This window comes from Scyliorhinus canicula, chromosome 11 (genome assembly GCF_902713615.1).
Source record: "Scyliorhinus canicula chromosome 11, sScyCan1.1, whole genome shotgun sequence".
Classification (NCBI taxonomy): domain Eukaryota; kingdom Metazoa; phylum Chordata; class Chondrichthyes; order Carcharhiniformes; family Scyliorhinidae; genus Scyliorhinus; species Scyliorhinus canicula.
Window position 1 is genome coordinate 156,132,280 of NC_052156.1, and position 12,749 is coordinate 156,145,028.

Genomic DNA, 12,749 nt, shown 5'->3' on the forward strand with positions numbered 1-12,749 from the left:
CCTGTGTGAGAACCTCTCTGGCTACATCGAGGGCATCTTGAAACCCATCGTACAAGGAACGCCCAGCTTCTGTCGCGATACGATGGACTTCTTACAGAAATTTAGCACCCATGGACCAATTGAACCAAGGACATTCCTCATCACAATGGAAGTCTCGGCACTCTACACCAGCATCCCCCATGACGGCGGCATTGCTGCAACAGCCTCAGTACTCAACACCGACAACTGCCAATCTCCAGACGCAATTCTGCAAATCATCCGTTTCATTCTGGATCATAACGTCTTCACCTTCGACAACAAGTTCTTCATCCAGACACACAGAACAGCCATGGGGACCAAATTTGCACCTCAATCTGCAAATATCTTCATGCACAAATTTGAACAAGACCTCCTCACCGCACAGGACCTATAACCAACGTTATACACCAGATACATCGATGACATTTTTTTCCTTTGCACCCACAGCGAAGAATCACTGAAACGACTACACGATGACATCAATAAGTTCCATCCCACCATCAGACTCACCATGGACTACTCTCCAGAATCGGCTGCATTCTTGGACACACGCATCTCCATCAAGGACGGTCAGCTCAACACTTCGCTTTACTGCAAGCCCACAGATAACCTCACGATGCTCCACTTCTCCAGCTTCTACCCTAAACACATTGAAGAAACCATCCCCTATGGACAAGCCCTCCGTATACACAGGATCTGCTCAGACGAGGAGGAGCGTAACAGACATCTACAGACGCCGAAAGATGCCCTTGTACGAACGGGATATGGCGCTCGACTCATCGATCGACAGTTCCAACGCTCCACAGCAAAAAACCGCACCGACCTCCTCAGAAGACAAACACGAGACACAATCGACAGAGGACCCTTTGTCATCCAGTACTTCCCAGAGTGGAGAAACTACGACATCGTCTTCGCAGCCTTCAGCATGTCATCGATGAAAATGAACATCTTGCCAAGGTCATCCCCACACCCCCACTACTTGCCTTCAAACAACTGCGCAACCCCAAACAAGCCTTCAGAACAGCGACCACGACACCACACAACCCTGCCATGGCAATCTCTGCAAGCCGTGCCAGATCATCGACATGGGCACCACCATTACACGTGAGAACACCACCCACCAGGTAATGGTACATATTCGTGCGACTCGGCCAACGTTGTCTACCTCATACGCTGCAGGAAAGGATGTCCCGAAGCGTGGTACATTGGCGAGACCATGCAGACGCTGTGACAACAGATGAACAGACAGAACTCAACAATCACCAGGCAGGAATGTTCCCTTCCAGTCGGGGAACACTTCAGCAGTCAAGGGCATTCAGCCTCTGATCTTCGGGTAAGCGTTCTCCAAGGCGGTCTTCAGGACACGCGACAACGCAGAATCGGCGAGCAGAAACTTGTAGGCAAGTTCCACACGCATGAGTGCGGCCTCAACCAACCTTGGATTCATGTTGCATTACATTCATCCCCCACCATCTAGCCTGGGCTTGGAAATCCTACCAACTGTCCTGGCTTGAGCCAATTCACACCTATTTAACCTGGGATTACCCCTCTCTCTGGATCTGTTACGACTTAATTACCTGCAAATACTTGCATTCAAAGCATCGTCTTGCATCTTTGACTTTGTCTAAATATATGGGGCGCGATTCTCCGCACTCACGACGGTGCGGAGAATAGCGTGGCTCGTAAAATTTTACGGCCACGCTGTTCCGACGCCCTCCCGCTATTCTCCCCCCCCCCCCCCACGCCCGACTCCCGATACGAATCGCTGCCGCCGTTTTTTTTACGGCCAGCAGCGATTCTCAGCTGTCCGATGGGCCGAGTTCCCAGCCCTTTACGGCTGTTTTTACGAACGGCAAACACACCTGGTCTGGCCGTTCGTAAAAACGGCCGTAAAGTGCCGATTTTTAAAACCATGGCACCGATTAGCACGGCAGTACCACGGCCGTGCCAAGGGTGCCATGGGCCCGCGATCGGTGGGCACCGATCGCGGGCAGCGGGCCCGACGCCCGCGCACTCTTTGTCCCTCCGCCGCCCCGCTGTATCACTTCGCGGGGCGGCTGAGGGGCATCCCGGCCCGCGCATGCGCGGGTTTCGCGCAAATGCACGATGACGTCATCCGCGCATGCGCGGGTTGGAGTCTTCCAATCCGCGCATGCGCGGCTGACGTCATATGACGCGTCAGCCGGCGCTAACTCTGGCAAGCGGGCTTAACGAAATTCGTTAAGCCCGCGATGCCGGAGTTTACGGCGGCGGCATGCTAGCCCCGACCGGGGACCAGAATCGGTTCCCGGTCGGGAAGGGGGGGGGGGAGGCTGGCGTCAAACCCGCCCGGATTTGACGCCAGCCTTACGATTTCTCCCCATATGGGAGAATCGCGCCCATGTTTCTGGAACCTACCTCTTAATTCACCTGAGGAAGGAGCAGTGCTCCGAAAGCTAGTGATTTGAAACAAACCTGTTGGACTTTAACCTGGTGTTGGAAGACTTCTTACTGTGCTCACCCCAGTTCAACACCAGGATCTCCACATCATTGAAGACGATTACTGTTCTCCTCTGTGTTACTCCTCTTGCTGCAAGGCTCTGTCATTCTACATGGAACCTTTATGGATTGTGTAACAGTATTTATTTGTCTAGGGAAGATCGGTCGCTATTACAAGAGTACTGGCTCGTTTGCTGGAAGATGTTCTAGTTACTGACTTGGTGATCTTGGGAGACATGCCACGTGACAGCCAAGTATGGCCAGTGAGATAAGCAGCAAGTGAGTCACCCCTACAGAATCAGATTGGTGGCGGCTCAACGTTGAGAATGCGTCGGCACTCAACCCCAGAGGCATGTTAAAGGATCCTTCTCCTTGTGCCATAAGATGGCCTGGACAACCATTGGCTTCTCTGGGATTGGTCCATGAGTAAGTTTGGCAAAGTACCGCAGAGGTTTGCCGTTGCCTTCTGCAGCCTGGCTGACCAGGAAATTCTCCTGCTCTCACCCACCTGCCATCAGGCACATTGGAAGGTTTTACAGGCTGATAGAAGCAAATCAACTTGATTGGCCGTGGAATGAATGTACCTTCTGTGGTCATCAAGTGATGAAAGTAGGTAGAGACATTACCACTGCACCACAAGATCTCCCACAAGCTAAAGGATAGAAGACAGGAACAACATGTATGTCGCATCTTTAACTTAAATGAAACATCCCAAAGTACTTTCTAGGAGTGTAATCATCTAACACTGCGGAGATATATGGACAAAACAGCGGGTTTTAAGGAGTGTCTCAAAGGAAGCAAGGGTGCATTGGAGGCAGAGAGGTGCAGGGAGGGAATAAAAGTCAATTCAAATAAGAAGGAAGGAACTGGTTAAAAAAAAATGTCAGTGGACGATGTAGGAAATATCATTAACTGATCCAAGACCCAAAAGAAATGCAATTGTCAGATCCCTGTATTACCATTAAAGTTCAAAGCAATTTTCGCGTGAGATATTTCCAAAGCGCTAATGCACAGTCTGATGGAAAGGGCATTGAATGCTTCTAGCTAATCGCACTGACAGTTCTGGCATCTGTAGCATTGTTTCTGTTTCTCCAGCAATGGAGAATGACAAAAAGACAGACTTTATCTTCCAGACTATCAATTCTTTGAGGTCAGCAGCAGAATAGCTACACACAAGCCAGGGGCAGCAAGAGTGGCTTTGTTTTGTCCTGTTACCAAGATGGCAACTTCTCCAAATAATGAGCACAGCAGAATTGCTTCATCCTCATATTTCTGCTTAATAGCCCGACTTATGCACTGATGGATTCATACAAAGAATTAGCTTGTTTGTTTCAAATTCCTTGTTTGGCTACTCGAACAAACGGGCAACCCATCTGAAAAAGAGGCAGTCTCATGTCTCCATTAAGATGACAAACAAAAGAATTTGATGTGAAGGCCTTAATGTGATATCATTTCACACTGTAATTTCTGGCTTAAAAAGGATTAACTTCCTTTGGTAATCCATCAGTTAATTCATAATGTCTTATGTTAAATCATTAATCAATTTCAAACAACCGTTACATTACCGAGTTGAAAGTTTGACCCCAGTCCAAACTGTCGTGACTGGGAGTTCAATCTCCGATTGCCGCCAATCAACGGCTTGTAATACTGCAGATATTTGCATAAATACAACCTGCTGTACAGGAAAGGGCTTCAGAGGCCCAAATCTTTGGGCGACATCACGTCGTTCTGGCTCAAAGTGCCAGATTTACCTTTGACATTCCCCCTCCCCACCACTTTGTTATTCCTCTGGATAGTTGTTCCTGTTGCTGTTGCTTGTACCCAGGAGATCGGCTGTCACGGTCTGTCACCCTCGTCTGTCCTGCGCCATTCTCACGCATCCCACGTGGCTTGTCTGCAATCCCTCTGGCACTCTGGTGGTCGGCCATTCTATATTTAAGGCAGAAACGACATCATGACATGACGCGCGTGCGTAACCAACGCTGAGGCTAACATGATGGGTGGGATCCTACTTTGCAAACTCGCCCATGACTGGGCAGAACAGTAGTGGCGAACGAGGAACAGTTCAGGCAGTAAGATGGACTCACCGGCTAACCTGAACCTTCCTCCTCCTACTTCTGGTCGGTCAACCACTGGATTCAAACAGTATTGGGTACGGGGGAGGTGGCAAACTAATTGAGGTTTTTAAAATTCTGAAATGTTTGAATAGAGTAGACGCTGAATGAATGTTTCCATTCGTAGAGTAAAGTAAAACTGGAGGCCGCCAATAAGAGGTAGTCACCAAGAAATTGGATACAGCCAGCAACAGCAGCTCCACAGAGATCAGGCTCTTTAAAGATGGCGTCCCGATCTGCGAACCGCCTCACATCCTTTAAAAAGTACCTGGATGAGCGCTTGGCACGCGTAACATTCAAGACTATGGGCCAAGTGCTGGCTAATGGGATTAGGTAGACTGGTCAGGCGTTTTTCACGCGTCGGTGCTGTCACGATGGGCCGAAGGGCCTGCACTGTAGTATTCTGTGATTCTGTGCAAGGGTAACACTGATAGAGCTAGTTGAGAATAGGCAGGAGTATAAATGTTGGAATGGACTGTTTCTGAGCTGGCCATTCAATGTAATTCGAAGTCATAAACCATTTTGAACCAGCAGCATGTTAATGAGGCCCAGGATTTAAATAGACTGGGTGGAATTTCTGCGGCTGGTGCGTTTGAAACTCAGATCTACCACCACCCACCCACAAAGCCAGCAGGAGTTAGAATTGAGGTTGTGCTATTTGTGAAACCTCAGAGAACAATTTCGAATTGTTCCACAAACAATGAATTATCAAGAAGTGACCAACAAACTGAACTGGACGAACCATATAAATACTGTGGCTACAAGAGCAGGTCAGATGTTAGGAATCTGCAGCAAGTAACTCACCTGCTGACTCCCCAAAGTCTGTCCACCATCTACAAGGAACAAATCAGGAGTGTGATGGAATACTCTCCACTTGCCTGGATGAGCGCAGCTCCAACAACTCTCAAGAAGCTCAACACCATCCAGGACAAAGCAGCCCCGCTTGATTACTCCTCCTTCCACAAACATTCACTCCCTCCACCGCCGACAAACAGTAGCAGCGTATGTACCATCTCTAAGATGCACTGCAGGAACTTACCAAGGCTCCTTAGATAGCACCTTCCAAACCCAAAACCGCTACAATCTAGAAAAACAAAGACAGCAGATACCTGGGAACCCCGCTACCTGGAGGTTCCCCTCCAAACCACTCACCATCCTGACATGGAAATATATATTGCCACTCCTTCACTATCACTGGGTCAAATCCTGAACTCCCTCCCTAACAGCACCGCGGGTGTACCTACACCACGTGGACTGCAGCAGTCCAAGAACACTGGCCACCACCTCCTTCTCAAGGGCAATAAATGCTGGCCTAGCCAACGCTACCCACATCCCAGAAATTAATTTTTTTAAATGCCATTAATATTATTGCCTCAGCAAAGGTGAAACCATTTGGTACGGAGTAAAGTGGCAGTGGGAAGATGGAGGAGCGATTGTCAAGGATTTTTGGCTGAGAGAAAAAGAATGTACGACACAGAAATAGGCCATTTGACCCAGGTGTTTTTTCTTCGTTCAAACCTCACCTGGCCCTCCTTCATCCAACCCTATCAGCGTGGGCTGCATTCTCCGGACCCCCTATTCTCGGCTGCACTCCGTCCACAGGATTCTCTCTTCCCACCCACTGGTCAATGGGATTTCCCATTGCAGCCACCGCACGGCCACTGGGAAACCCATGGACTGAAATGAGAATCCCAACGGCTGGAGAATTCCAGCCCATATCTTTGCATTTATTTCTGTTTAGCATCCCAGATAACGTAAATCTCCTCAACGAAAGTAGCGAGTTCCACTTTCTCACCATGCTCTGGGTAAGAACATTTCTCCTGACCTCTTTTTTTTTTTAAATATTTTTTTCAAGGTATTTGCAAAATTTTTATAACAATAACAAAAACAATAACATTAACATGGTAAAATGAACATTTCCCCACCCAACACAATCCTCACACACCTCAACCAGCTAACACTTATCCATCCCCCCCCCCCCCCCCCCCCCCCCCCGACTTCAGAATGCTGCTTCTGCCGACATTTTAATTTTCCCCGAGGAAGTCGACGACCGGCTGCCACCTCCGAGAGAACCCAACGTTGACCCTCTTAAAGCATTCTCCTGACCTCTTAAGTGTGTGTCAAAACACCAAGACAATGGCCCGCTCTTCTTTTTTTTAATAAACAATTTTATTGAGGTAGTTTTTGGCTTTGTAGACAGTTACAGACATCAACAGAAAGAAAGCAAAAAAGGCAAAAATGTGCAAACATCCACGTACATTCAATACTTCAGTCGTATCCTACTGCTCAAGCCCGCTCCTCTCCCACCGGCATTTTATCCCTCCTACTCTACTCTACTCTACCCACCCCCACCCCCTGCTGACGCTCACTCTCCCGCAAAGAAGTCAATAAATGGTTGCCACCTCCGGGCGAACCCCTGTACAGATCCCCTCAAGGCGAACTTAATTTTTTCCATACCCAGGAAACTCGACATGTCCGCAAGCCACAACTCAGTCTTCGGGGGCTTTGAGTCCCTCCATGCCAATAGTATTCATCGCCGGGCTATCAGGGAAGCAAAGGCCAAAACATCGGCCTCTTTCTCCCCCTGGTCTCCCGGGTCTTCCGAAACCTCAAAAATTGCCACCCCTGGACCCATCGCCACCAATGTTTTTAGCACCTGGGACATGACCCCCGCAAATCCCTCCCAGTACCCCCTAAGCTTAGGGCATGCCCAAAACACGTGAAAACGTGGTTCGCTGGTCCTCCCGCGTACCTAGCGCATTTGTCCTCTATCCCAAAGAATTTGCTCATCCGAGCCACCGTCATGTGGGCCCGGTGAACAACCTTAAATTGAATCAGCCCGAGCCTGGCACATGTCACGGTCGAATTTACCCTACTCAGGGCCTCTGCCCACAGCCCGTCCTCCATTTCTCCATCTAGCTCCTCCTCCCATTTAAGTTTCAGTTCCTCTGTCTGGGACCCTTCCTCCCTCATGAGCACCTTATAAATACCCGAGACTCTACCCTCCCCTTCTTCCCCCCTAGAGACTATTCTGTCTTGGATTCCCATTGGCAGGAGGCGTGGGAAGGATGGGACCTGTCTACGAACAAAGTCCCGCAACTGTAGGTACCTAAAATCATTTCCCCTTACCAACCCAAATTTCTCCTCCAAGCTCCTCAAACTTGCAAAGCTCCCTTCCAGGAACATATCTCCCACCCTTCCCACCCCCGCCCGCCGCCATACTCGGAACCCCCCATCCATTCTCCCGGGGGCAAACCGATGGTTGTCGCAGATTGGCGCCCAGACAGACGCCCCCATCTCCCCTACATGCCTCCTCCACTGGCCCCATATCCGCAGGGTCGCCACCACTACCGGGCTGGTGGTGTACTTGGCCGGCGACAGCGGTAGAGGAGCCGTGACCAGGGCTGCCAAGCTGGAGCCCCTGCACGAAGCCGCCTCCACCCGCTCCCAAATAGACCCCGTACCCACCATCCACTTCCTTATCATAGCGATGTTGGCCGCCCAGTAATAATTAATCAGACTCGGCAAAGCCAGCCCTCCCTCGCTGCGGTTCCTCTCCAACATCGCCTTCTTCACCCACGGGGATTTTCCCACCCAGACAAAGCTCATGATCATCCTGTTAACTCTTTTGAAGAAGGACTGTGGGATAAAGATCGGGAGGCACTGAAAAATAAACAGAAATCGAGGGAGGATTGTCATCTTTACAGTCTGCACCCTCCCTGCCAGCGACAGCGGGAGTGTATCCCATCTCCGAAACTCTCGCTTCATTTGCTCCACCACCCTGGCCAAATTTAACTTGTGCAGCCTGCCCCAGTCTCGTGCCACCTGGATTCCCAAATACCGGAAATTTTCCTCAACCAGCCTAAACGGTAGCCTCTCAATCTGTTCTGTACCACAAACATTTCACTCTTGGCCGTATTTAATTTGTATCCTGAAAACTGGCCGAACTTCCTCAACATTCCCAGTATACTTTCCATCCCGGCCACTGGATCCGACACGTACAGGAGCAGGTCGTCTGCGTAAAGAGAGACCCGATGTTCTACCCCGCCCCTCACCATCCCTTTCCATCCCTCTGCGGCTCTCAGCGCAATAGCCAGCGGCTCTATGGCCAGCGCAAACAGCAGCGGGGAGAGCGGGCAGCCCTGTCTGGTCCCTCAGTACAGCCTAAAGTACTCCGACACTTCTCTGTTAGTCCTGGCGCCGGCCTTTGGGGCCTGATATAATAATTTGATCCAATTCACCAGTCCCTCCCCGAACCCAAACCGTCCGAGCACCTCCCATAGATAGTCCCACTCCACCCGGTCAAAGGCCTTCTCGGCGTCCATCGCCACCACTACCTCCACCTCCCTGCCCGCCGGGGGCATCGTTATCACATTAAGTAATCTTCTCAGGTTGGCCGCCAGCTGCCTACCTTTCACAAACCCAGTTTGGTCCTCCCCAATCACCTCCGGTACGCAGTCCTCCATTCTAACCGCCAGTACCTTTGCCAGGAGCTTGCTACAATGGCCTGCTCTTTGTCAAAATAATGCCATGGCAGTTATGGGGTGCACTCGGCCTGACAGGCCCCCAGAGTGCAGCATCCCCCATGATACAGCACCTCCTCAGTACCACACCGAGCAGCCAGCTCATCACTGTGCCATCATTTCCGACCTTTTACCATTTTCGGTTCAATAAATCATTGAGGTCTGGTGGCTCATTCCTACTTGTTAAGGAAATAAATCGGATTCATTTCCACTCGTCCCAAATGGGATGGCTTAATTAATGAAAGTAAGTTAATATCCAGTGGAGCGTAAAACAAGGCCAGTTGACTTGGCAGTTACTGTCAGATATTATCACCCCTCCCTGTGGGAATGGGCATTGCATCTGACCCAATATTGTCAGCGAATCGAACGGGAAAATTAAAAACCCTCGATAACGCTCTTAAATAGGGCTTTCATAACTGGAGACGTCTGCTTTGTTTCAATTTCACTTCACAGGCAGTAATGCAGCAGTACCAATGCCTGCCTGTGAGCTGAACTCGTCTATTTTATAACCAGTTGATCCCAATGGGATGATAATCAGGCCAGTTGTGTTACAGGAAGATAAGGATTAAAAGTCCCTCTTCCCAACCCCACTGCCCCACAGAAGAACTCACATAATTGCCCCACTATCCACAACATCCCATTCTGTCTTGGCATTGTCCACTATGGCCTCTATTCTGGTCTCTATCATGTGAGCGTGTAGTAATCAAATTGGTGCTCTGCTGGCTTTGTGCGAACTTAAGGCATGAAATAATATCCAACAATAGCTCAAAGGAATTGGCTTCTTCCAACAGGCTTTTGGTAGCTTGGATTATTATGGATTCTTCCCTTATTTAGTTCATGGCTGAAGCTGGTGAATAATCACAGTTAAGACTTCCAAAAACACTTTTAATAATGGATTTAGTTTATTGCCTTTTGCTCCCGATTGCTCTAAGTGGTGTTCGTGCTGTGACTGAAAGAGAGGTGTCAGACATGTGTGCCTTTATTTGTTCAAGTGCATTTCTTAATAGCTTTATGCATTTTTTTGTATGTGTGTGTGAAAAATTCAGAAAGATAGAAGAAAGTGGGGTTGTTTGTTCTGAAAATCTTAATCACATTAGAATGCCCCGGCCTCTGGAGGGAATGGGGAAGGAGGGAAAGGTCTTGGATGGCACGGTGGCACAGTGGTTATCATTGTTGCCTCACAGCGCCAGGTACCGGGTTCAATTCTGCCCTTGGGTCACAGCCTGTGTGGAGTTTGCACTTTCTCCCAGTGTCTGCGTGCGTTTCCTCCGGGTGCTCCGGTTTCCTCCCACAGACCAAAGATGTTCAGGTTAGGTGGATTGGCCATGCTAAAATGTCCCTTAGGGTCCAAAGATGTACAGGTTAGGTGGGATTATGGGGGTTGCAGAGGAGTGGACCGATGTAGTGTGCTCTTTCAGAGGGTCGATGCAGACCCGACGGGCCGAATGGCCTCCTTCTGCATCGTAGTTATTCTAATTCTATGGAAGACAAAAGATGGAAAAGAAAGACCAGTATTTCATTCGCTCTCACTACAATAATGGAATATAATGTAATATTAGATATGACTTACATCCAAATTAGGCCAAACCCAAACTCTCCACATAGACCGGCAGGTTTGTGGTATATTGTGGTATCACCGTGGATAAATTTGACTTTGTTGCCACGGACGCAAGGCAAATGGTAGCCAATCTGACAGCCAATTTGGTTTTCAATTGAGTTTGAATTCAGCTGCTGATTCCTTCTCAGGCAAAATAGAAGTTAAAATGATCCATATTGTGTCAACTGCCCACCCCACCCCCCCCCCCCCCCCCCCCCCCCCTCCAATTGGCCCCTGCAGTTGCCCAATTTAGACCACTACACATCTGTTTCACTCAATAAACTTTATGGGCTTAATTGCGGTTTTGGTACAAACAGTGTGTGGGAAATCGAAGCAGAAAACATTAACAACATACTTGGCAGGTCACACCACAAAAAGAAGCCCTTCGGCCCATCGTGTTTGTGTTAGCCATCAAACACCTATCTACTCGAATCGCATTTTCCAGCACTTGATCCGTAGCCTTACATTCTACAGCACTACAAATGCTCATCTAAATGCTTCTTAAACGTTGTGCGGGTTCCCCCCTCTGTCACCCTTTCAGGCAGTGAGTTCGAGATTCCCACCACCCTCTGGATCAGAACATTTTTCCTCAAATCCCCGTTTAAATCCCCTGCCCCTTACCTTGAATCCCTGTTTTTTAAAAAATAAATTTAGAGTACCCCATTCATTTCTTCCAATTAAGGGGCAATTTAGCGTGGCCAATCCACGTACCCTGCCCATCTTTTGGGTTGTGGGGGCGAAACCCACGCAATCACGGGGAGAATGTGCAAACTCCACACGGACAGTGACCCAGAGTCGGGATCGAACCTGGGACAGCCGTGAGGCAGCAGTGCTAACCCACTGTGCCACCGTCCTGCCCTATGCCCCCTGGTTATTGGCCCCCCTCTATTAAGGGGAAAAAATTCCTTCCACTCTACCAGATCTGTCTCTCATAATTTTGTACGCCTCAATCAGGACCCCCTCAGCCTTCTCTGCCCTAAGGAAAACAACCCCAACCCAACCAAGCTCTCTGCATAGTTGAAAAGCTCCAGCCCAGGAAACATCCAGGTGTATCTCCTTCGCACACTGTCCAGTGCAATCTTAACCTTCCATTAGTGTGCTGACCACAACTTACTTTAGCTGTAGCTTAGAGAGCAGTTTGTACAGCTCCATCATAGCATTTCTATTCTTATATTCTATGCCTCGGCTAATAAAGGCAAATAAAGCCATATGCCATCTGAACCATCTTATCCACCTGTTCTGCTGCTTTCAAGGATCTATGGACATGCAACCCAAGGTCCCTTTGGTTCTTTGTACTTCCAAGCAACCTACCGTTCATTGTGTATTCCCCTGCCTTGTTAGTCCTTGCAAAATGCAAAACCTCATGCTTTTAAGTTTCAATCCGACTCCCCTGCTCTTCCCTCATAACCCCGCATTTCTTTCCCCTGCTAAATATTTATTCAGTTTTCTTTCAGAAAATTACCACTTCCATCAACCGTTTTAGCAAAGTGCATTTCAGCTTTCAGCAAAGGCAGTGTCGGGCAAAATGGAGAGCGAGGTAGCAGGAATAGAACGAAAGGGAGAGTTCTCCAATCAGGTAGACTACAGGCGTGATTAAACGATCAAGGGGGTGATGGTGCAAGGCAAAAGGGGGCGATGATGGGTCAACAGCCGGAATCTTCTGCTCTGACTAGTGGCGAGCTTGCAGAGGGAGAGGCACGTCATCAGACAAGTTGGTGATGTACCAGAATTAAGTTCTGGACAGGAAGGCCATGGTCAGCCTTCGCATCCCACTAAACCCGCCACCTGTTGAGGTCCTTAAGTGGCCAATTTATGACCACCTACAAGCCTCAACCCATTGCTACTGGTATTAATCCATCTGTGGGCCCGTCTGTTGCCATGCGGGCAACCCGGCAACTAAAACCATAAAACCATGCAACCAATTGATCATCTCCAGCAGCGGCGAGGGAGAGAGGTTCCCTTGATTAAAGGCACTCAGTGACTCTACACGCCCTGGGACTCTGATGCCTGTTCTTCCAG